General features: G+C 35.6%; 1 long non-coding RNA gene across 1 annotated transcript; it reads left to right on the forward strand.

Annotated features, from left to right (window-relative positions):
• Window positions 1–1,034: 1,034 nt before the first annotated feature.
• Window positions 1,035–27,214, forward strand: LOC141377835 (uncharacterized). Its single transcript, XR_012390832.1, has 5 exons — window positions 1,035–1,164; window positions 3,488–3,581; window positions 16,155–16,248; window positions 18,037–18,241; window positions 25,331–27,214. It is a non-coding gene; the product is annotated as an uncharacterized lncRNA (long non-coding RNA).
• The last annotated feature ends 177 nt before the right edge of the window (window positions 27,215–27,391 follow it).

Below are 27,391 nucleotides of genomic sequence, written 5' to 3' on the forward strand. Positions count from 1 at the left end.
TTTATTCTAAAGCCGTACTCACATTAGGTACAGTTGCTTCGAACCGGGCCAAAGCACGCTTGTCCACCATCCTACCGTCCCCCCCGACGGCCCGCACTCACACCACAAATGAGACTCGGCACGCTTACGTCATCGATGCTGCGCTGTTCAGTGAGAAGCGCTCTCACTCGCTCTCATTCAGCAGCACAGAGGAGATTTCTCTAGTTATATCGTTTCAGTCGTTTGATAAGCAGTGACATGCAGTCAAATATTTCGCCAAACAGTCCTTAGGGATGCGGTGACATGCAGTTTCGCCGAACAGATCCGCCACTTTTGCCGCTCATAAACAATCATAAAGCTCTCGTGCTGCAGGAATGAGGAGGTCTGCTGAAGCCGTGCAGCTGTTGTGCTGTGAGGAGTTCTCGTCTTTAATAATCTACGGCAGTTTGCGTTCACTGAACAGTAAGAATGATTAATAAATCCATATGAAACAGTCCCTAAAAAGTCACGTCTCGCTTTCAGTTTTGGGCTTTGGCGCGTTTTGCATTCACACACAAGCGTACCGTGCCAAAGCCCAAGTGAACCGCGCTCAGGCACACCTCTTCCAACCGGGCCAGGGCCGGCCAAGTGAACCGTGTTTGAGCCCGATTCAGCACACTCACACTTCTCAAACGATCCGGGAAATGGGCCTGGGCACGGTACGAATGGCATAGTGTGAGTAGGCCCTAAAGATGCCATAGAATGAACATCTGGGCATACCCAGCCATAGCAGAACAATAAGAGTTCACTACATAGATATACCATACCTTGACATTCATTCCTCAGGTACATCCGTTGAGTGCAAAATCCCTGTGAAAAGCAGGGCAATGGGCTATATGCACACAGACTAATTTTCAGCCAGGCAGCCCTGTGGCTTTTACAAAATTATTACGTTTAAGATTTGATTTCTTTTAAAATCAGCAATCTTCACTGCCTGTTAGATATACAATATGAAGTGGGTCTCAGATCGGACAAGAAACATGAATGAATGAATGAATGAATAAATGAATGAGTGGGACTCTTATTTTGGAAATGAGATCGCAGCAGCTCTCAGCCAGGCACAGAGCATCTCTTCTCAGAGGTCATTATCAGAGCACAAATTTCTGGAAAGACGAATTATAAAGGTATCCAGCACACCCCAAATAGGTATAAGGTTTGTTAACTTTATCTAGTTTTTGTTTAATGTGTATATTGTGAAATTTGCCATGTATGTTTGTAACAGACATGTACACTGCTGACTGCTGGTAGACTGCTAAATATTACTGTTTAATGCATGTTATGCATCATGATATTTATTCAGCTCTTAGTGTGACTCAAGTGCAAAGGATGACAGTAAATATCAAAAATGTCAAAAAGTTTATGCAGAGGTTAATATTAATTTCTGTGTTTTCATATACAATCAAATCACAAAGTAGCTACAAAAATGTCTCCCTGCTGAAAAAAACCCCAGCTTAAACCAGACTACGCTTTTTGGCTGATTTTAGCTGGTCGACTAGCCCGCTTTTAGAGGGGTTTTTAGAGTGGTTTTCAGGCATTGAGGTAAACTTGATTTTACATTCACACATTCGATCAGTGACAACTTGTGACGTTTCCTGTATTGTTTACCATGGTACTTTAAATATTTAGTCTGAAATCACATGGAAGTATGACATCAAAACAACATTAGCACAATTTATTTGACTGTGAACAATGTTGTACTTTGATAGGCATTGCATGCTGATATGATTCCACTATTTTGAATAAGCAAAAAAATATATATATTTTTTTCTGAAATGATATTATTAAGGAGAAAGTCTGGGCGTGTGAATATAAAACAAACTTTACCTCAACTTTTCAGGCTGGGTTCCAGACAGTTACAGCCTGGTCGTAGCAGGACAGGCTATAAAATGACTAGCTAAAACCAGCTTGACGAGCCTGGTTTAAGCCGGACATATCTGATTTTGGCCGGGCTCCCACCCCGGCTAGGCTAATCAAGGGGGTTTTAGCTGTTCATCTCCCAGCCTGACCAGCTAAAACCAGGCTAGAAAGGGCTGGAAACCAACCTGGAATGGCCAAAATTCCTCTAAAACCGGTTGACTAGCTAAAACCAACCAACCAGCCTAGGCTGGTTTAAGCAGTTTTTTTTCAGCAAGCCTGTCAGCCCCTTTTTTCAATTATGATAATAAATAATCAAATAATAAATTAAAATAAATTATAAAATGTTTATTTCATCCTCAACTCAGGTGCAAACTTTTATTTAATTTCATTTCACCTTTCATTGATTTGTGCAGGAAAACCAAGATAAAGGTAAAGTTAAATTCTAATTTATATTAATATTCTAATTGTCATACATTCATAATGACCTTTTTTAATTCATACAGAGAACTTTAATGTGCTCCAGCTTTGTTAAGGACCTCATGGACTTATGGGACCATATTCAGTATTTCCACCCTTTTTCTGTGTGTCCTATTCATTTTGTTTTGCTCCTAATACTTCCTCACTATAAGACAATAAAGTCTGTGGGAGTTCTGCCTCCTGGCTGTTCTCTCCTTTTATCAACGTGGTAATAAAAGCTCTCGCCAGGAGGTCGCATGTGTTTGCTATTATGACAAGGATTGGCCTGTACGCTTCATTTCATTCATATGTTTCACTGTCAGCTTTTTAACTGTAGATCAGCCCGATTTGATGGATGGAGATCATGGCACGGGTTTCCTTTGCTAAAGGCTGTGTGACATGTTGCAACAAGACCAGGCTCCAAAGTTACTCATAGCAAGCTTTCAATTAAAGCAGATTTGAGGAGATGAATGGAAAGAGGTATATAAATAGGCTTGTTTTTCAATCACGTGACACAAACAGGCCGAAGCACATGTACAAATTACATAGTGTCAAATGTGTATGTTTGAACCTGTGTTTTAGATTTGTACTTTTTCCATCCTTGACTGGATTTGTTTGTGCCGTTGGCTTGTTTTCATGATAAACGGTATAATTGTATCAGCATTTCTTCATCTCGTTGCCTCTATTAGATGATGAGCCTTAATTTAAGCTTTCAATTATCCCTCTGCTGGCATGTCTTGCATTGTCTCCGCTCAACTGTGACATATTGAGTTCACAAGATTATCAAAGCCTGTTTCATCAGCCACTTCAGAGAAACCAAAACATTCATTTGAATCAAAACAGCGCTCGTTCTGATTCCAGTGCATCCAGGCCTGCCCTTGCTTAGATATACGTATATAGAGTTTCATCGCATTTCTTAACAGCTCTTCAGAAGAAACTGACATGTTTCAAAAAGTCCCAACCCTGCTTTTATCCATTCTGTACTAATTAAGCATCAACAAAACAGGGTTGGAAAATGATCTGTTGTTTTGTACCCAGAAGGCTTGGATTGACCTGTTAAGATTTGTGTGCTTTCTTTTTTTGTAACCTGTGCTTTACCGACTGTTCACAGGGTGGCAATATTTCTCTAAAGAGCTCTTTTGTGCTTTCCACTCAGACCAGAGAAAGAAGAGCAATTAGATGACAAAAGACAAAATCTCCAGAGTGGAAACTGAAAACGGCGAGGAAAGTCACACCCAGACATGTTAAAGGTTTGGATTTTGATCGTATAACAAATCTAGTGTGTAAAGTAGCTTACTGTCATATTTTGCAACAGTTTTTGTCCCAACTGTTTTGACTTTCAACTGCATTTTGGAAGCCTGAAAATTCACGTTTTTTGAAAATAGGTTTAAATTTTTTTAAAAGTGATATAAAACTTTCAGTTTAAAAGAATGTCAAGTTCATGACAACACAAAAAACCATGGCAGTCTACTTAAAACCATTTACAGCTGGAAAAATTAGTATTGAACACATCACCAATTTTCTCAAAAAAAAATTCTAAAGGTGCTGTTGACAAATCAAAGAAATCCATATATGCAAAGAAAACAAATCGAATTAGTTTACAAACTAAGTCATGTGTAATAAAATAAAAAGACACAAGAAAAAATATTGAACACATGAAGAAAGGGAGCTGTAGAAAGCCAGTGAAAGCGCAGACAGCAGCTGAAATCTCTGAGTAGTTCTTTAGCAACCCTCTGCCCTTCGTCATTGTAAATGAATATTAGCTGCTTCAGTCCAACATCTACATTAGCAGGATGATGAAGATGAAACCAGGGTGGACGTTTCAGCAAGACTCCTAAATGCTTTCAGAGAAAGAAAATCCAGCTGTAGAATGGCTGAGAAAATCACATGACTTCCATTCAATAATAAAAAATAAAGATTAGATTTGATAGACGAGCGCCACAAAACCATCACGATTTTTTTACTTTTCTTGAAGTCTGAAAAACTCACACCTGAGCAATGCATGTAACTTCGTTCTCCATATGATTGGGGTCTTCAAGCTGCCATCAGCAAAATTAAAGACATGTGGTATAGGTGAATTGGGTAAGCTTAAATTGTTCTTAGTGTATGTGTGTGAATGAGTGTATGGATGTTTCCCAGTGATGGGTTGCAGCTGGAAGGGCATCCGCTGTGTAAAACATATGCTGGATAAGTTGGTGGTTCATTACACTCTGGCGACCCCAAATTAATAAAGGGACTAAGCCGAAAAGAAAATGAATGAATAAATTAATTTTAAGGGTTTTACCAAAATCTGGTTCAATTCCATGTGAACAGCTCCTTTAGAAATATAAAATCATAAAAACATGTGTCCAATACTAATTTTCCCCACTGTTTGTGCTTAGGCACAAAGTGTTTACTGCAAACTACTGGCTTGGCATGTTCAATTTAATATTTAAGTGAATATTTAGAAATGGGGATTGTTTTGACAAAGTTGTACACAAAACCTTTCTAAAATGAAAAGAAAAAGAACTAAAACATCCATGTCTAGTACAACAATGTCATGTAAACATCTCCCAACTTGGATCATTGGATCTTTTTGACTGATCTTTTTTAGTATCTTTTTATATTTGAATGATAAATGGTTTTTTATGTAGTATAAAATTTGAAACTATTATTGATATAATACAAGGGACTATATACAGGTGATAATATAATTTTATGTAAAATTGTCAATATAACATTGTATTGATGTGTAACTTAGCAAAATACTAATTTGCTTGTGTAAAATATATGTTAAGTTAATGAAATTTACACTACTCATGAATATGTAATTCTGTGATTATTGTCATTTGTTTAATTAAGGTCATTGATTTATTAAATACATTTTCCAATTTAAATTAATCCATTTGCATAGTGGAATTCATCGTTTTGACAGCACCAGAAATCATAAACATTAACATTTTATAAGTTACCTCACATATATATATATTTACTGTTAACTAATGCGTATTACCATTTATTTAATAAAAAATTATAAATAGATGTTGACAATGTTAAATCCTCTTCAAATATTTATAGACCTTTATATATATATATTTGAATAACAACTCTTGTGGTGACTCGCTAGGGCTTCTCTAATGAATAGAAAGTTTAAGTAAATAATAATTATTATATTATTTTTATTTTGTTTTACTTTCTGTTCCTTAGAGAAGCCTTTGTCAGAAAAAAATATTAAGCATTAATGTTTATTTTTTATATTTTTTTTATTTTGGGTTACACGTTGATTTCTAAGATTGTTATTTAAAATTCTAACAGCTTTTATGAGAACAAAGAAACCATTAAACCAACACAAATCTTTGGAAAAGGAAAATATTTAGTGGCTCATCAATTCAGGTTTTCAAGATAAACCACAAGCACAATCAATAAGAGAGAAAGAGAGAGAGTGTCTCCTAGAAACTGGCGCACATTATCTGGTAATTTGACTCGACTAAAATCCTCTTTCTTCTGCTTATCATCATTTATCAGTCCAGCGTCGAAGTCAAAGCCGCGGCTGTCAGTAAAAGTGTGTTGGAGATAAGTTCTCTGGAACGTTTTTTTTTTTTTTTCCAAAACAGATTAGATCTGCCTTGTGTCACTGTGGTTGGCGTGGTGTAAACAGCCGAGGCAAATTAAAAGTGATTTGGATTCTCTTTAAAGGGCTGCGCTGTTTTGCTTTCCTTTATTGTCATTATTTCCAAATCTCTCTTGCTAATTAGGGGCTTTTCCACCAATGAGTCCTGATTGAAGTTTTATTATTATTTTTTGTCATAGCAGCATGACGACAACTGTGTGTCATATTTCAAAAAGCTTGCCTTAAGATGTAAACACCACATGTGACTCTCAGTGTGTTTGCCAAATGTGCAACAAAATAGGCTTTAAAGAGTTCATTCATTTGAAAGTTTCATCAAACTGATTTAAAGACTTTTTGAAACCTTCATTTAATTATAATAGTGATTCCTAAGTCTGATATTGATGTGAATAGCTCATTTTTTTTATTTTTCAGAGTAAGACTTCATTTGTTTGTTTTGTAGTGCTCCTACACAGATAGATTTTGGTGAAATTTGTTGGTGTTTATTCAGTCTTATTTTATAAGTGATTTTTCTTTTTGTTTTAAATATATATTTTTGGTTTGTTTGATGATTCTTTAGAAAACCTGAGAAAAAATATCTAGAATTAATTTATGTATAAAAAAGTTTAGTGGCTGTAAACATTTTTTGATTCATTTCTTGTCGCTGGGGCAATTCTGATCATTTTGGAAGGGCACTTTGTATCCAAGACTAAAAAGGACCGGTTGAGCTCTGTGTGTGCACATGCCTGTGAACCGTCAACTTATCCAGTGTATGTTTTATGCAGTGAATGCCCTTCTGGCTGCAACCCATCACTGGGAAACACCCATACACTTTCTTTCACACACATACACTACAGACAATTTTAGCTTACCCAATTCCCCTATACTGCATGTCTTTGGACTTGTGGGGGAAACCGGAGCACTCTGAGAAAATGCAGGAAGAACATGCAAATGCCACACAGTACTGCCAACTGACCCAGCCAAGGTTTGAACCAGCGACCTTCTTGCTTTGAGGCGACAGCACTACCTACTGTGCCAATGTGTCACCCTATCCACAACCAGTTCATTTGATATTATATTCATTCATTTAGCAACTCCACCATGCAACTTGCTGACATCTTTTGTTTTGTCATGACAGTTAGCCAACTCGGCGTCGCCCCCTGTGGTTGCAAATAACAGTACAATATCCAGCGTGTCAAGTATAAAAGCCTCCACGAATCATGGCTGTATGATAAAAACTTTGATGGTTGGGTTTAGGGATGGGGAAGGTGTAGACGTTATTAACTATGATGGTTGGATTTAGGGTTGGGGAAGTCGACCACTGGTTCTCAAACTGTGGTACATGTACCACAAGTGGTACGCAGGCTTCCTTCTAGTGGTGCACAGAGGAATCGCTAAATAATTCAATTTTAAAAAAATTACACACTTTTGATTTTAATAGGCTAAACTTTTAATTTTATTTTCATTTTTCTAATGTTTGTTATGTATTCTATCATTTGAGGTTATTTTCCTCCCCATACTTATAACGGTTGTTGGGGGCATATCTCGTAAATGTTTATCCCAATGTTGACAGGTATTTAATCACTTGCTTCTCTGACACACATAGCCTACTCCAGCGAGCAGTAAGCAGCTCTAATTTCTAATTTAAATATGTAAATCCAATTCATATATTTAAAATACAAGTTAACGTTTACATTTCAAAGATATAAAAATAAGTCATATATACATGCAACATATATTTCAAAATTGATATGTATATAACCAATATTTATGAGGTCCAAGAAACATTTGCAGGTTTTGATGAATAGGCTACTTTATGATAATACGTTACAGCAAAGTACAGCAAAAGCTTTCTTTTAACGTTTTAAGAACAGTGCCATTTTTAATTAACTTTTAAAATCACATTTTAATTTAAACGTTGACGTTTGTTCATCTTTATTTTGTATTTGTATTTATTTATTTAGGCCTACCATGTATTTCAATACCAGTCATTATGGTGGTACTGGGAGAGACATTTTTTTCTGAGGTGGTACTAGGTGAACAAAGTTTGAGATCCACTGGGCTAGACATTATTGAGACATTATTGAGACCTGGGCTTGCCCGCGTGGGGCCCACCTGGGCTGGTCAGTATTATTATTCATGATAATACTTTACATGTAATTACTGCAGTTTTCTTTCAACTTTGTAAGAACAGTGCCGTTTTTAATAATTTTTTTAAATCACATTTTAATTTAAACATAGACATTTTGTTTATCTTTATTTGGTACCTGTAAGTGTGTTATTGTTCAAAATTACTGTATATTTCGCAGTAAATATATGCAATAGTGTAAACACACAAACAGTAAGATAAATGGTGCGGCAAATGTAAATACCATAGTTTTGCTGTAATTGATTCACAGTAAGTTACTGGCGAACTGCTGCCAGTGAGTTGATGTAGCTTCTACAATAATTTTTTAACAGTGTATGGTTTTAAATCTTATGTTTACAGTGAAATGGTGATCAGTGTTTGCCAAATTAAGACAGAAATCTGATATAAAATGAGCAAAAATAAAAAGACACAAAAACGATAAATGTGCTTTGATAATTAGACGCAGTGATGGCCAGCAGTGAAGCTTTATTGACATTCCTCATTCAGACTCTATTAAACTTCAAAGCTGTCCTTGTACTGTATTTCCTCTCCAGATACTGTCTTTGTCTAAACAGCCAGTTCTCCTCCGGTCCCCGTCTCCTCTGTGTTTTCTTAGAGGGGGCCGGAGTGAAGGGTCAGCGTTTGGCCTGTCAGGGGCCTTTGCTTTAGGGAGACGTCTAGATTTCAGTTCACCACACATGCATGAATCATTTTCTTTTTGGAGTAGAAAGTGTTCTGAGCAGAAGTTTCATTTCCTTTGCTTTTCAAAGAAGGGGTTTGGAAACTTCTTTATGATATCTTGAGACCAAAGTTTTCTTTTTTATTATTATTGAATGAAATTTAAAGGGAAAGATTTATTTTCTTTTAGTTAATGTTCAGTGCAGTGATTCATTTAGCTGATTGAGTTCATTCAGTGAGGGTTTAAAATTATAGTTTACCTCCTCATTTATTCTTCCGCATGTGTATTTAAACCTTTATGATAAAGCTTGTTTCTTCTGTTGAACAAAAAATAAACTATTTTGAAGAATGTTGGTTGATGGATTTATCAGACTAATTCAAATGTGACTGTTTAAAGCATTTGATATAAAAATTTATTCAAAAGAGATTTTTGTTCATGAATAAAATGGAAACCCTTTGTGATTCAGCAGTAGTCAGTAGCTAAAATATGATCAATCTCTAGTCAATCATAGAATCATATGACAATTCCATACATTTACATTTACTAGGGTTTGTCAAAATTATTCATCAGAATGATTCAACCCTCATTAGTTGTTTTTAAGAGTTCACACTTAGCTGATGATTGATTATAAAGCTTGTTTGGCATGTTGTCCGGGGAGAAAGCCCTAAGTTCATAAGACACTCGAGCCTGGGCTCCCTCTTGTTTGCAAGGCTAGAGGGGAGTTTGAGCTCAGGTAGATCTCAAGAACTCCCCTGCTGTAGTAGCTAATGTACAGATAGTGATTGCTCTTAAGAGATAACTATTTATGTCTATGGTGTCGATTTGGATTAGTCAATGAACTTAAGTTGCATGTTTTTAAATGGTGGGAGGAAACCGGGGAACCCAGGGGAAACCCACGTGAGAACGGGGAGAACGTGTAAACTCTGCACAGAAACGTCGGCTGGTTTGGTGAGGAATAGAACCAGTGATGTTCTTGTTGTGAGGCAACAGTGCTTACCACTGGGCCACCGTGCCAAACTTCTAGGCAAGGCGGAGTAGGGGTGGAAGGGTGGATTCGTCAATACGAAAATGGCTGTCATATGGAACTTAGGATATTTATAGTGGCTTAGAATCATCTGATTGGTGAATCATAAATTAAATAATAGGGGGCCAGCTGCAAGCAATCAAAGGCACGTGGTCCTCTCGATATTAGCTTATAAATAAACTTCACTAAAAGAGCCAGTTCAGAGTCATTATAGTGAAGCTGTTACATTTCCAATAGATACCATAGTCAAATATGTTCAGAAAAGTCATACTAAACATGTTCATTCATTCATTTATTTTCTTTTTGGCTGAGTCCCTATTTAATCAGGATACTGCAACCCAGAGACTCTTGCATTCATACACATACACTACGGCCAATTTAGCTCATTCAGTTGACCTATAGTACATGTCTTTGGACTGTAGGGGAAACCGGAGCACTCATACAAAACCTACGTGAACACGGGAAGAACATGCAAACTCCACACAGAAATGCCAACTGACCCAGCCGATGCTCAAACCAGTGACCTTCTTGCTGTAAGGCGACAGCGCCACCCACTGTGTCACCATGCCGCCCTCTTAACACTTTAATTTCAAATAAATAATAATGCACTCAAAATAAGCTTGCAGTTTAGTAAGTGATCAGCATTTTGATTCACTAGCTACTCTGGCAGATTCAGTGAATCACTTTGCATGTCGAATCCGGAAAACACATTTAAACAAGTGACACTTGTTCTTGTGAGTGTTTTACAGAGATTTATTAAATAACATGCTCATCTGTTCATAAATTTGATGGCACAAACTTGATTCCACATGTCAGATTTAACATTTTAATAAAAGATACTGGAAAAAACACTCATTTTCCCTTACATTAACACATTTTTACAATAAACGAATAATGTTGTGACATGAACCTTGCAGTTTAGTGAGTCATACAGAATGTTGATTCACTTGCTGCTGTAGCAGATTCAGTGAAGTAGTGTGTGGGAAAATCCAAAAGAATGATTCAAACAGTGAATAATCTTGAGTTTATACGTCTTTTGCAATGATTTGGTTAAAAGACTGCTCATATGTTCAAGATTTGGGTGGTACTAACTTGATTCCACACTTTTCTTTTAGAATGAACTAACACAATGACATGGAACTTTAAGTGAGTTATTTGTGCTGCTCTAACAGAGTTTGTCCTGTAAATTTGGTAACAATGAAACATTGTGACAACTGATTTAAAACATTTGTGGATCGACTTCCCACACAACCCACAGTTACTTTGAAGGCCACTGCTCTAAACTTTTTCATACACTGTAATTTTGTCATCTAAGACAAACATGTTAAGAAGACAAGAATGTCTGTTTGTTCTCAGACGGTGTGAAGGCAAACCGAGAATGCTCTTCCTGTAAAGTTTGATCGGCTTCAGGGGCATTCCTTAGATAAAGTCAAAAGCGCATGACAGACAGTTTTTACAGGACACCTCACACTTTCCAGACAGGCAACACCTGTAGTGCTCTTCAGGTCATTTGCAGTCTAAACAGTAAAAGCGTTCATGATACTACAAAAACCACCAGTCAGCCAGACTGTGGATATCTGGGACATCTTGTAAGATTTATCAACAACCCAACATTTAAGCCCAGACAATGTGCCGATAAATATTTTGTTTAAAACCGAGAGAAAAAAAACAACATGCCTCAGAGGAGATGGGACAGACAAGCTAGTTTCTGTCGCATGAGCTCATGCTGCTCACCAACTCACAAAATACACTTTGTGTCCGCAATTTATGCTAGAGGAATCCAGCACAGCCGCCAAACATGCCTCGGTCACGATTTAGGAGAGCAAAGTTTATGTTTTGGCAGTAATGTCCTTGGAGAATTGCCTTATCGCAGCCATTTGAATGCTACTTTTTTCACCCCTATCAACCTCTGTTGTGCTGCATTTTGAAGATGTTGCCGTTTGAAGTGACTTCAGTAGACTATTCATCAGCATATTCAAAACAACTGGGTCGAGCTGATTTGAGGCGTATTTGAAATCTCAGTGTCATCTTAAAAACAATTGCACATGATTGGTTTGTTCGTGAAAACAGCACTGCTTTTGTTCTGTGTAGTCTTTTCGTCTACGTTTGTATTTCTACATGCAATAAAACCATTTTGCTTGTAAATGAGTTCATAACTTTTTATTTACAAGGTTTAAAATATTTTATATGTCTGCTACTGTAGGCACTTTAAACTGTGGTTCTTTTAACATAATAATAAAAGCTTTAATGGCTCCCGTTTCATTTTACAGCCGAAAAAAAAGTAACATACTTTGTCTTCTTTTGATGGAAAACTAAAAATAGGATATAAAGAATTAATCGTTTTTCTGTTTAGTTCATCTTGAAGAAAATTATTGTGCTGTTAATGTAAAAGTCTAAGGAGTTTTTCTTCATTAGGACATACAGTACATGAAGATTTTAGCTGGTCTTTGGCATTCATATAATAGGAATTAATGGTAGCAGGTACTTTGAGATTCAAAGATGCAAATCCAGGCTAAATAAAATGACCCACAACTACTGATAATACACATAGAAGACAATCAGCCTGTGAAAAAAGAAACAAAATTACCTTTAATGCACAAAACATTATATAACATTTTATAACCATCATTCTTGACTAAATGCATCTCTGTTTAATGTTTATTATCTTTTTTTCTCATATTTATTTTGTGCTGTCACTTGTCACTTTATGTACACAAGAAGCTTCTGTAGCCAAAACAAATTCCTTGTGTGTGTGAAGCACACTTGGCAATAAAACTGATTCTGATTCTAATAATGAAAATAATAAACACATTTAAATGGACATGTTTCCAAAGATATAAGATTATAAGAGTCAGGATTTAAAAGTCTAAAAGTAAAAAATTAATCTTGATAAAGTTTTTGCCTCTTCTAAAGCATAAAAATACCATAATATGTTTGCCAATATGTAAGAAACGTACTAAGTAAACATTCTTGTTTATCTGAAGAACAATGCTGAAGTCAGATATTCTGCTTTGAAAATGGGCGTTACGTGCCAAAACGTCTGTCTTTGTTTTGGTTCTTTTAACCTGCCCAATGCCCGTTTAGCCAATTATATTTCAGCACCCACGGCTTGCCTTGATGTAAAACCGCTTATTTCATTCATTCAGTCAGGAAGGCTCTCAAAGTGTGCATCCATAACCGAAAAGCGACCCTCCGGTGGAAAGTAGCCATGTCTAAAATGAGACGCAGATTCATAGTTCCACATGATGTGGTTATTATTAATTAGCAAATAACATAAATATTATGAACATAACCATTAGGTGAGCAGGTTAAATTGTAACATCGTGTTTTAACAACACACCACGTGATGAGATTTGCAGTGGTAAGCAATTTGGCAGTTTGCACTAGACGAAAGACGACCGAAAGTTAAATACAGCCAATTAGAAGCACAAAATATTGCACTTACTGCACTCCAACAAAGTTGTAAGGTTTATAATCTTATTAATACATATATTAATACATAATAAACCTCTTCAACATTAATAAATGTGCATGCTGAATCACTCAAATGTGTTGGTTTACACAGTCATAGTTCTAAAGTTCTATTTCAAACGGTTTATTTTATTTTCAAGATCTGAGGTGAACTATCTGCTGCTGCTTTCAGTAGTATGGCAATGAATGTCATGTAAAATGACATTCAAACTTACATTGTTAGCATTTACAGTGAATAAAGCACATGAGGTGTGCCTGAGGTGATCAATGTCAGTTTATCTTGTTGTTTTAGGTGTTTAGTTAAACAAAAATTTCTTTTAATATAGATAATATTTCTTTTTATCACTTGCTGTTGCTTTTATTTAGAACACCGTTTAAATCAACCTTTAGGCTCAATAATAATACACACTTCTGTTGGTGTCATTAACTTAGCGACCTTCTCTTGCATGTTTTGAACCAGGTGTGCAATACCTAGTTTAACCACTGGGTGTCAAACTTACAAATTGAGCCTATTTACCTTATTCTTTGCTGACCAGCGGACGCAGCCATTTAAATCTTTTTGGCTCGAGACTTCCGGTCTCATTCACTTCCATTAATTTTTAGACGTGAAAAACTGCTTGTTAGGCTGCTTGATGTTGCAATCTGATATTTTCTTATTATATTATTTTACTTGGTCTGTATAGCAACGCCAAGATTTGTTTGTAGAGCAAGTAGCTTAACCGTTTTCTGCTGTTTATTATTCCTAGTCATTTCTCCCATAGGCGACTTAATCGGAAGTTCTAAAACAATCGCGAAAATAGGCGCACTTCCGCATTTTAGAATAAGGTCAATAACAATGATAATGATAAACCTTTAAAGACAGGCCTGTTGTGAGTTTCTTAATAGATTTTGTATATGCTTTTGTTAGATTCATCTTTTCACATTAATTCAACTTGAGAAAAAAACAATGCAGTTTAGTAGTGGATTTAGTGCATAAAAACATTATACATAATGCTGCACAGAGAATTGATCAATCAAAGTGTCGCAGTGAGTTTAGCTCTCTCCACTCCCATAAAGCACCACACATTACATAATTTGTCTTCCTACACTCAAAAGAGTGAAATATTTGTGGTGTTCTGAGGGATTCTGGAAATTTATTCTAATATTAAAATGTCTTGGAATGGCAAAAATAAATGAAGGGTTAAAAAGAAAACACTTCTTGCTGTCTGGGAGTGATCGGGCCAGATGTGTTTACATCTCCCAAATCTCCATTTATCTCCAGCAGGCATCTTGATTGCAGCTTGGCAGCATATCAACAGCTGTATGTTGTTGGCTGTGCCTAAAGACAGCACATAGAACTGCCATTATCCACACCTACTCTGAACATTAGGGCTGATATAAACCTAACACTCTTTACAGATGTGTTGAAGAAATCCTCCCATGATCCACTGCATCCAAACACAATATATAGGTTTTTATTTTTGGCATATCATTATCACCTGTGCTTCAGTTTATTTTTTATTGCCTTGTAATAAAAAATAAGTGCGGAAACAAAGGAGGGTTGTAGGGTATTATTTCACCCACAATAAAATAAAATAAGTTATGGAAAGTATCATTTTGGTTTGTGATAAACGGTGTGATTTTCCAAAAGTGGAATAATAAACCTGAAGTGGAGATGTCATGCTTTTTTTCTTTTCAGATGTGCAGTTATTAAATTGCATATTCTTTTGCAACAGATGTAGTTCTGGTTTGTAAGTTCTTTTCGTCTGGCCCCTGCAAAAAAAAATAAAATAAAAATAAATAAAAAAAAAAAAAAATATATATATATATATATATATATATATATATATATATATATATGTGTGTGTGTGTGTGTGTGTGTGTGTGTGTGTGTGTGTGTGTGTGTGTGTGTGTGTGTGTGTGTATATATATAATCATCAGCAGGTTATTCAGAAGGAGGCTTTCAAGCTTTTCAGCCATAGCATGAGAAGCTGGTTAATCCAAATGTAGGATTTCTAAAGTATTGCAACTTTACAATGTCATTAACTCATTCAAGTCCCCTAAAAGGTTTGGTTAAGTTCACAAAAGGCAAGAATGTTGTAATGAATAATTGATAATTATTAACATTAAAGCACTTAATGTTAAGCACTCTTAATATAAAAATGTGGACTGAATGCCTCTAAAAAAGTGGTTCCTTCCCTTCATTCATTGCCCAAACAGACAACAATTTCCATGCAGTGCATTGAGCCCTACCACATAGCACAATTGATATACTGTAGCAGTTCCTTGAATCTGAAATCCCTGAAATAATGAAATGGCCCGTCCAGTGTCCTGAACCAAACCTTACTGAAAATCTATGAAAAATCCTTGCCAACAAAGTTATGGCTAAGAAACGCTACAATCAGTGAACTGTGGAAGAAACTAAACTGGAGCAAATGAAGATCATAGCACAGCAGTGCACACCAGGATGATTTTCGCTCATGTATATTGTCAACGGTTAATGTCTAGTGACTAAACAAATTATTCTAGTTTAAGCATGCACCAACATGCAAAACAATAGGTGTAAAAGTGTAATTTAAAAACTAAAATCCACATGCTCAACCTGGGCTAATTCTAAAAACGCTATATACATTTCTGAAAAACGCCAAATACGTTCCAGAAGGTATCTTTTTTTTGCAGTTTTTGCAAATCCACCAGAGGCCGCTGTCAGCTCACTGACTGACTGACCGATAGATCGACTGACCCACTCTCCTTCTTCCCAAAACCCAACCAAAAGTGTCTTCATAAGCACCAGTTGACCCGCCCACCCATCCACGTCCCTAAACCCAGTTGAAAAAAAGCAATCCAGGAAAAAACCCTCACCTGATTTTTACCACGTTTTTAGATTTTACCACATTCTTACCCTGTTATTTTAATTTTTGGCTTCTGTTTTTGTCTTACCTTCTTTCTAGAGCAGTTCTTCACCTGATCAACTGTGTCTCAACTCCGCCGATGTACATGGTGAGCTAACTGGACAAACTGGTCACAGTGGGAAAGCCGTCCATAAGGAGGTAAGCGGTTAGCTGGTAAGTGTGAAAAGCAGCGTCCTCATACCGCCCTGTTGCGTTCGTTTTAATGACGAAATGTAGCCATACGTACTTTTGGCTACATAATTTACAATCTCCAGAAATATATAGGGTTATATTTTCAGTATGTGTTGCACAGGCTTTTTTGTTTTTTGGTCACTGGTTGACCAATGAGTTTACTTTTATTCACATGCCACTGCATTGCTCACGGCGACCCAAGTTCAATTTCTGGCTCGAGGTCCTTTGAAAAATTAATCCTCTTAAAAATTCAAACGAAAACAATCCTGGTGTGTATGAGCCTTTAGAGTGCCATGCAGCTGCCGATGTGCTCAAATCATTTGTTCACTACTGTATTGACCTTATTCTTCAATGCAGAAGTGCGCCCATTTTCGCAATCGTTTTAGAACTTCCAATTCAGTTGTCCATTAAAGAAATGACTAGGAATAATAAACTGCAGAAAACGGTCAAACTACTTGCTCAACAAGCAAGTGTTTGCATGAATATAAAGACAAAATAGAATAATACAATAAGAAAATATGTTTGCAACATCAAGCAGCATAATGAGCTGTTTTTAATCTCTTAACATGAATGAAGGGAATGAGACCGGAAGTCTTGAGCCAAAAAGATACAAATGGCCGCACTTCTTGTACACAAAGAATGCGGTGAATAATTCAGAAAGTTTCGGCTATTAAATCTTCACAATAACGAGTTTTCTTTAATTTAGCTTACTGCGTTTTTGTTGAAGTGCCTTGGTTATTTAGTAAAGCACTGTTCTACTAGCAAAATACAATTACAACTAAAATTCTTTATCATTTTGAAACTGAGGAAACATTAGCTTATTTCTAAAAAAAAAAAAAATCTTAAATTGTTCACAAATTGGATGACACAATGGCTCAGAGCTTAGCACTGTCATCTCACAGCAGGAAGATCACTGGTTCAAGTCCCCGCTGGTCCAGTTGGTATTTCTGTATGGAGTTTGCACGTTCTCTCCGTGTTTGTGTGGGTTTCCTCCGGGTGCTCCAGTTTCCCCCACAGTCCAAATACATGCACTTTAGGTGAATTGAATAAGCTAAATTGGCTGTAGTGTATCTGTGTATGGATGCTTCCCAGTACTGGGTTACAGTTTGAAGAGCATCCGCTGTGTAAAATATGCTGGATAAATCAGTGGTTCATTCCTCTGTGGTGACCCCTGATGATCAATGGGACTAAGAAAAAGGAAATTTAATTAACAAATTGTTCTCAAATTTTGATCTCCACTATGTATGTGTGCAGCTGTCAATCCCAAATACTGATGGGTTGAACACATTTTTCCAAAGCACACAACAGCACCTGAACATGACCCTCCGCGATCCTGCCGATCTCAAACCGCAGCAGTAAAAGAACTTTCCAAAGGGAATAAATGGTAAATTGACGGGTGCAGCGATGACTCCACATGCCGCAGATCAGATGCCTGTTTCCTCAGCCTCAGCATGGAGCTCTTATTTATAACTCGAGTGTCAGTAGATGTAATCATTTACAGGCCGACGTGACCAAGTGCCAGCCAGATGTGTGTGCGACAGCCAGTTCTGTAATTACCAGAAAACCAAGTCTCACTCGCTTATTGTAAAGACAGGCTTGGAGTGGAGCACCAACCACTTCATTGTGTCATTTAAATGTGGATTTTCTTTCGTATTTCATTTAGGTCTGAGGTGCCTAATGCTTTCCTATAGGATGAGCCCAAACTTGTTTGTTTGTTTTGTCATAAAGACCCTCTTTTCGCTTTCCACACTTTAGGAATTTCCACAAAGAAGTGTGTGTGGAAAGACAGTTTCCACTGAGCAGGAACAGGAGAGGAGTTTAATCATCACACTCACTGCTCAAATGCTCACTCTTCAAACAGTCTTTGGGTCGCAATAGGGGTTTTTGCTGGAAGACTCCCATCTGGAAGCCACTCGCTGGGGTCAAGAGACAAATAAGTTGCGGGAGGAGGATCCGTCACGTAGGTGAACTGCTGCGATGTTCAAACACAGTAATAAATTCACCACTATTGCTTAGGGGTAAATTTACACTGTTAACCCTTACTGTAGATTATGCAGTAAATAACTGTAAAATAGCCAGTGTTTTGCTGTGATAAAAGGAAACAGTATTTTACTGTAAAAGGAGCAGGATTTGTATGAAATTTTGTAGTGCAAAGAATAAATTACAGTAATTTACTTTATGTATCCATTACAGATAGTTACTGTGATAATAAATGGTAAATTACTGCTCAACCATTATTACCCCATGTACTCTGATGCTTTATGTTGCTATATATATATATATATATATATATATATATATATATATATATATATATATATATATATATATATATATATATATATGTATGTATATATATATACTGTATATACTTTTCAGTTTTGGTATATGTATGGTCAGTATTGAGGAGAAAGTGAAAAAATGCATTGATGATAAACTAAATTTCTCTGCAGACATCTTTGTGTTTTCTTTGTTTCCTTTTATGTTTTTAACATTGAGTATCAGGAGTCAACCAATGTCAATGTCACAGAGCTAAATAAAAGGTAAAGATATCGACGAGATGCATTTAAAGGCAAAAATATTCACACAGAGCAACCAAATTATCACAACCATTTTTATAACTTTGTTTACTTTTCTATAATTAATCTAATTTGCCTAGTTTAGCCTATAGTTAAGCTTTTAAATTGCACTTTAAGCTGAATATTAGTATTTTGCTAAATAACTAGTAAAAATGTGTTATTTAAAAAATATCTTAAACAGCACGTACATACATTTTTGCAGAGACTCAATTAATTTGTCTGGAAAACTTCAAATGAAGTAGGTAAAAGTGGCATTAACAGTATAGTATAAAGGCTTTCCTAAATAAATGTATTAATCAGGTTATTTTATTTATTTATTTATTTTTATTACTACAGGTTTGGAACAACATGTGGATCAGATTATTTATTATTATTATTATTATTATTTATTTATTTATTTATTTATTTTTTGCTTTGGATGAAGTTTTTATATTTTTATTGTTTTTATTCAATGATATGTGCATGATTGTGATAAATGTAGGCAGTTCCTTTGAAAATATGCTATGTACCAGGGATGTCAAACTCCTGAAGGGCCGCAGCCCAGCAGAATTTAGTTCCAGCCCTGCTTCAACACACTACCTTTAGATTTAGTTTGATCAGGTGTGTTTAATTAGTATAACTGCACTGTTACTCTGTAGATTGTGCAGTAAATAACTGTAAAAAACAATGATTTAGGCATCACCACACACTCCCACAGGCTGTCCGTCTTATTCTAAACACAAAGGTGTTAGAAAGAGTTTTCAGAAAATGCCGGCCCTTTAAGGGAGCCAGGTGTTTGATTTGTTTACTGCTGAGTGTGCTCTATGCTATGTCCATCAATTCAGATGTAGAGTCTGTTATGTTTTAGGCTTTAAATAAGAATCTACAATGAGTAAGTAAAATGTGTTCAAATGTTTTTGAGGGTTTCTAAAATAAGGATATGTTTTAAGTTATACTGTTGTTATTTTGAACTGTGTACTTAAAAAAAGCTACATTGTTAGCTAGTTAGCCTCTCCTCATATAACTTCTTACATTACTTTTGTTTATTATTTATTAGATATGGCATACTGCCATAATGTACAGATGCTAACAGTTGTATGTATCTTTCTGGCAACTAAGCCAAAATTAAATTCCATTATCTCAGTAAGGTAACATGTGCACATCATCACAGGGAATCACAAAAACATGATACACATAGCCATCCACACACAAAAGCTCCCCTGTCCGGTCCCAGGTTGTGAGTTTGTTGCAAAAGTATTTTTCAGAGCAGTGTTTCCACCTATGAATTTATATTTGAAACAATAAAAAAGTTTGTTGTCATGAGATAATTATAATAGTAAAAGATTTTATCCTTTGGTTTTTCATTGTTGCCAACTTTATTTTTGTTTTCTACAATTATTTTAAACTTTTTATTGAGATTTGACACAGTTTTTAATTATTTAAAACTTTAAAATTTAAAATATTTATTTTGTGTTTTTTTTGCTGTTCAGTTTTTTTTTTTTTTTTTTTTTTTGCATGGTCAGCATTGAGGAGAGAGTAACACATTTCACTGCAGCACTTTGTGTGTGTGTGTTTATTGGATATGTGATTGTGATCAATGTTGGCAGTTGCTTTAAAAGTATTTCTAATACCAGGGGTTCTTAATCCTGTTCCTGGAGATCTACCTTCCTGCAGATTTCAGTTGCTATACATATCAAACACACCTAAACCAATTAATTAGGACCTGAACACCACTTGATAATTACAGGCAGGTGTGTTTGATATGGGTAGCAACTGAAATCTGCAGGAACGTAGATCTCCAGGAACAGGATTGAGCACCCCTGCTATATACCATGGGGGTCAAACTCCAAGTTCCTGGAGAACTGCAGCAGCAGAGTTTAGTACCCACCCTGCTTCAACATTACCTGTAGAATTCTAACAAGCCTTAATTAGTTTGATCAGGTGTGTTTAATTAGAGTTACAGCTTAAAGTCCCAGTCACACTGCACTTTTCTCCCTATAGACTTCCATTCATACGCATGTGAGTACTGCAGACCTGGAATGATAGCTCATGAGACAAATTTCATAATTCGCAGCATTGGAAAGTTCAAGCTTGGAGAACGCTGAATGCGAAATCACATCATGTGATTGCTTGAGACCAATCAAAGATCAAAACATGACCTCTCTGGCTTGCTTTTTCAATCTCTAATTATTTTGTTTAATTCCACTACTCGCTTTGTTTAATTCCACTTCGCAGTGCAGAATATAGCATGCTTAAACATTAGTGTGACCGCAGCCTTACTGTGCAGACCTGTAATATGTAAGACAATATTTATATCTGCTGATTTTTTAATTTTGTTAAACATTTTCTGTTATTTATTTGTTTGGTGCCAAAACAATAAAATTAATTTGTCTGAAAAAATGTTATGCCTTCTATTTTTAAATAACAGCTAAGAATACTGATTAATTTTAGTAACACTACAATAACTATATATGACATACTATTAATGTGTATGCAGTATAATGCTGTGATTTGTAACACTACAATACAGTAATTAACTCTACACAGTTTCCAGTTAGTTACCACTGCTGCTCTATTACAGTAATTAACTGGCAACACTGTTGCCAGCTACTCAGTGTATTGGTTCAGTTACAGTAAATAACTGGCAACACTGTTGCCAGCCACTCACTGTAATGGTTCAGTTACAGTAATTAACTGGCAACACTGTTGCCAGTTACTTACTGTCACCGAACTTTTACAGTGAGTAGCTGGCAACAGTGTTGCCAGTATTCTACTGTAAAAAACCCCGGTAAGGTCTAACAGTGTATGGTTGTCTTAGTTTCTGTTTAAAACTATTTAATGAGTTTTGTTGCAAAAAAAAAAAAGTTAATTGTATTGTAATCTGAACATTATTGCATATTACAATTATATAGGTTTTAGTTACATTTTTAATAAAACATTTATTATTATTATTATTATTTTTTATTATTATTTTTTTTTTTTTTGAATACATTTTACAATGTGAAATATTCATGTGATGGATTTTCTACAGCCCTTTCTAAAGGCTGTAGAAAATATTATTAGAATAATATTAAAATAATAATTATGGAAAATATTTTAATTTGCTGGTTTGGTATTCAAGAAACATTTCTGATTATTATGATTTGTGTTATTTTTCCTGTAATATCCTAAATATAATGCAGATTATTAGTGTTTCCTTTGTATGCAGGACTCTATACAAACATCCATGCATGATCACATAGTAATCTTACTTTGTCTGTTTACAGCTTGTCAGAGTGCAAAATGCAGGATATACAGATTATACAACTTTTAAATGTTTATTAGCATGTGTATTGTGGATGTTGCTGCATATGTTTATAATGAGGTAACAGACACATGCACATTACATTGTAACAAGTCACTTCAGCAAAACTTCAGGATATAAAGCACATTTATGTATCAAGTCATATCCCTCATTTCTTTATAACAAAGATTATGTTAATTCCTACCTTGTTTTCAGTTATGTTAAATCCACCAGATATAGAGTTTTGTCAGTTTTATTTAACTTATTTTGGAAAAATAAATGTCTTAAATCAGCCCTAGCAAGAGAAGCTGATCAATCCAAATTTGAGATTTCTAAAGTATTGAATCTTTAAAAAGTGCCTTAGTTTGGACAAATTCACAAGAGGCAAGAATATAGTAAAGAATCCACAATAAATGATTCTCAGTTAAGTACTTAATGTTAAGCACTCTCAATATTATAAAAATTAGTACTAAATGCCTCCGAAAAAAATGGTTCCTTCCCTGCGTTCACTGCCCACACAGATAGCAATTTCCATGCAGTCTAATGAGTGCTACCACAAAGCAAAATTGATAAAGCAGTTCCTTGAATCTAAAATCACTGAAATAATGAAATAGCCTGTCCAGTGTCCTGAACTAAACCTGACTATCTCTGGAAAATCTTTGCCAACAGTTATTGCTAAGAAACCTTACAATCAGTGAACTGTGGAAGAGAGACTAAATAGAGCAGATGAAGATCACAGCAGTGCAGTGCACACCAGGACAATTTTTGTTCCTGTTTACTGTCAACGGTAAAAACGGAGGGTAAAAACCCTCTGGGAAACATCCACACACACATTCACACACACTCATACACTACGGACAATTTACCCTACCCAATTCACCTGTACCGCATGTTTTTGGACTGGGGGGGAAACTGGAGCACCTGGAGGAAACCCACACAAAGGCAGGGAGAACATGCAAACTCCACACAGAAACACCAACTGAGCTGAGGTTTGAACCAGCGACCTTCTTGCTGTGAGGCAACAGCATTACCTACTGCACCACTGCCTCGCCCCTCAATATAATCTTGTATGTCATTATTTTAATATTATTTGTTATTAAATTGAAAAGAATTATGAGAATTTTAGTCTAATCACTTCTACTGACACCAATGAATGCTTCGGCCTTCAGCCTTAGCTATAATTTATCCTCAGCCCTTGAGCCTTAAAGCCGAGGAAAAGTCCTTGGGATACAGTTTCATCTTTGTTCCGAAGGCCTAACAGTTGTCACGGTTAGCTGAAACAGGGAATGTGACGTGCATGTGCGGTGCAGATGTTGAGTTCTCTAAAGATGAAAGTTAGGTGGCATTGAACATTCTGTACCCACTTAGACCTCCCTGAGCTGTTTACATGCACACCCACGCCACCCTTTCAACCCTCATTAAAGTATGACACAATGCAAATGTTTATGGACATCAATTATCTCATTATTTACCTCACTGTGAATAGGACTATGATTAAGGTGTTTACATGAGTTGCTTTCAAAATATTTCTTTCATGTTTCTGTTTTAAATGTAATAGTACATAGATAAATCACATCAATGCCATCCAATGTTCCCTTTCTAGATTTTAATGTATCAACATGCAGTTTGTCTTTATTTTGCTATATACAGTTTGGGGGGGGGGGTTTAATTTTTAATATTATGAAAGCTTCAAGCACACAGTTAATTATTTACCATGCTACTATTTATGTGCAAATAGACGATTGTGAGTACAAATCCTTTCTCAAATCCATGATCTTTTGTTTGCTGACAAAATGTTGACCACTTCTGTGTGCAAATCCTGTAAAGTACAGGTACAATTCTTACATGATGGAAGTAATTTGATTAAGGTTCGTACATGTCTATAAAATAGATACTCATTTTTGAAAAAAAAAAAAAACACACACACACCCCACAATAATTTTGTAATGGTTATAATGGAAATTATGTTGGTTTTAATAGAAACTGTATTGCCTTAGGGGTCTCCGCTGGTCATCCTTCTATTGGTGGCATTTTAAAACTAGTAAATCGTAATGGAATATGTCCCAAAACACAACAGAAATTAATAAAATACTGATTTTAAAGGTGCCATATAGTGAAAATCTAAATATACAGAGTCATGGCTGAATAATGAGAGTTTTGGACAAGGAAATCATGAGCCTCAAACACTGTTGTTTCCTTGTTCTCGTGTAAATTCCGTGATTGTGAAATCCTTGTGACAAAACAGGTCAATCAGAGCAAAACACTGACTGTGATGTCCCACACAGGATCATTATTTGGTACACGTAGGTAGCATTTGATTGGTCACAATGTTTAATGAGATTACAACAATGATACATTTTCTAGTTAATTCCTATTAGTATAACACAAATTGCAAAATGCAGGATTTACAGATTACAAATTTATCTTTTTTATTTAGTTTAACATGTATATTGTGAATTTTGCAGCATATGTTTGTAATGAGGCAAACAGGCACATGCACGTTACATTATTATGAGGCACTTGTAAGCTTCTCAGTCTTAAGTGTTAAATGCACATTTGTGCATCAAGTCATATCGCTCTTTTCTTTTTGGCGAAGTTTATGTTAATTCCTGCCTTGTTTTCAGTGATGCTAAATCCACAAAATAAAACTCTAAATACATCTCTGTTAGTCTCTTTTCTTCAGTGTAATTATAAATTATAAATAGCTGATATCTAACAAATATCTAATACTAAAAATATCGATTCTTAATCAGGTTTTTATCACAGTCTTGATAGTATTTGTATAGTTCGCAGAAAAATAAGAAAATTGCCTTACCATTTACTCTACCTTGTGTGGTTTTAAAACTTTATTGTTTGAAGTATTCTTTTAAATATAATTCTTCATGTTTTCTTTCTTCTGTTTAGCACAAAAGAAAAACTGACTTCCATAGTAGAAAACAGTTACTTTGAAAGTCAACCAGTACCAGAATTATATTAGCTATATATTATTCAAAATTACTTCTTTTGTGACGTTAAAAAGTCAAACATGTTTTTAACAAATAAGGGATGAATAAATGATTACAAAGATAACATTTTTGGATGATTTATCCATTTAATGTAAATAATATATGTATAATTTGGTCATGTATAAGCATACAGTATACTCAATAAGAGTGGCTCTACAGACGTCTGGATTGAGTCCTGTTCTCCATTTGTGCTTTTTCTCCAGGGGGTGACGTGCTCTCTAGTGTAAGAAGATATCCCTCCATCCAAAATCCACAGACCAAAGTCGCGCAGACAGATATTTCCACCATGTGTAAGTGAGTTTTTTTTCATATAAATCCCTCTTTACGTTTCTCTGGAATAATGATCAAGTTGGAGAATTCGGATTTCATTTATATTGCTTACAGCTTAAGGATTGAGTCACCATGCAGACATTCCTTTTCCCTTTTTCCTGCCAAATTCTGTGAATGGGGTTCTTCAATCCTGCTTATTCAATGATTTCACATACAATAATCCAGTGAAGAGATGGTCGGATAACATGATTTATCACCATGAGACATTTCTTTATGAGGCAGATTTATAACAGGAGCAGGAAGTGTTTAAAAGCTTGTTCAAATCATCTTCAGTGGCAGTTCTTTCACTGAAACTTATGGCCAAGAGGGAGAGGATTGTGAGATTTGAGTTTAGCACATGTCTTGTCCTTTGAATGAAGCTCAACATTGAGAACGTCCTGCTGAACTAGCCCCAATTTTTAAGATCAAGTACATCCATTTATGCTAGAAAACTTGCAGCGTATGCTAGTTAACCTTTTGAACTCTTTCAATGACACTTGAAATAATGCATATGCAGCTTGGGCAAACATCCACATTGTTATAACTTACTTTCCTAACTTCCCACTGTTATTTTTATTAGGGTTGTAACAATATACCGGTATGACGGTTTACCACGATTTGAACGTGCACGATTATCATACCATGAACAATTGCATATCAACGGTTTTAACCCTTAAAGACCGAGACAGCCGCCCGCCGCTAAAAATAAGTATTGCTCTTAAATGTTTAATAACTTTTGATCCGCTGATCCGATTCATACAATTCAAAGATTGGCATAAAGAAGAGAATCTCAGCTTTCCAGTGCTGTATCACATAACATTCGCGGACTTTCAGAGGCTCCGGAATCAGTGCGGTTACGTCATCAACATTTGACAACGCTGATTTGACAAAGAAACGCTCGTCACTGTGTCTCCGGACAAATCAGACATGATACATTGATGCATTATCCCTCCTCCATGCCCAGATTGGTTCAAACTCGCTATATCACAACCAATAAGCATAGGTTTCGCTTTTGTTTGTGGACCAAGCTTTTTGAACAACACGGAATGAGAGAAAGGCATACATTTATGCGCGGCTAAATAAAACGCAAAAAAAAAGTTTTGCATGAAATAATTCTCATACTAAGTACTTTTGCATGCACAGCAGCACAGAAACATGACAAAACAGTGACACAGCAAAGACGAACTGCTGCTCTTGGTGTTTTCAAAAGACGCAAATGAAGATGCAGCTGTTTGTCTGCATTGCAGACAACCATATCCATATCCATATCCACAGACAACCATATCCATGCTGGCACATAAAACCTAAGGATGTTCCATATAGAATCTAGTTTCGTTATGTAACTATTTATAGTATAGTAAATATTTATATCTATTTTTTACTGAGGATTTGCACCATGTTTATTTGGACTTTATTTGGACTTTGACACATTATTTATTATTTTCTTATTTTTATTTGTTCATTGTAAGTGGTGTTGTTTATAGTAACTAAAAATATATTATTTGGAAAAAGTCAAATTTGCTTCACTGTTCTATTATTTTGTAACATTTGTAACATACCGTATACCGCGAAACCGTCAAACTGTGGTATTGTTTTAGACGATTATCATACCGTGAAAAATTCATACCGTTACAACCCTAATTTTTATATAATGTCACTGTTATCATCTCACTTATTTTGTTTCTGAGATAAAAGAGCATCTCATACTTTAATTTAATTATCTGAATGTTGTTCTTAACAGTGTAGAGTGAACAATACATACAATTTTACTTCCAATCAAGGAAAAAAAAATGAAATGGAATAGTGGATTGAATAGTGTGAGCATGAATAAAAAGTTGCCATTGGTGTTGCTAATAACAAATGTTTCTGAATTAACATGCAACTCCTTTACGTTACACTTATTTAATAACTAGATATAATAAACAATAGTAATTATGCCTAATTAAATCTAAGCC

Source organism: Danio rerio, chromosome 15, assembly GCF_049306965.1.
Source record: "Danio rerio strain Tuebingen ecotype United States chromosome 15, GRCz12tu, whole genome shotgun sequence".
Lineage (NCBI taxonomy): Eukaryota > Metazoa > Chordata > Actinopteri > Cypriniformes > Danionidae > Danio > Danio rerio.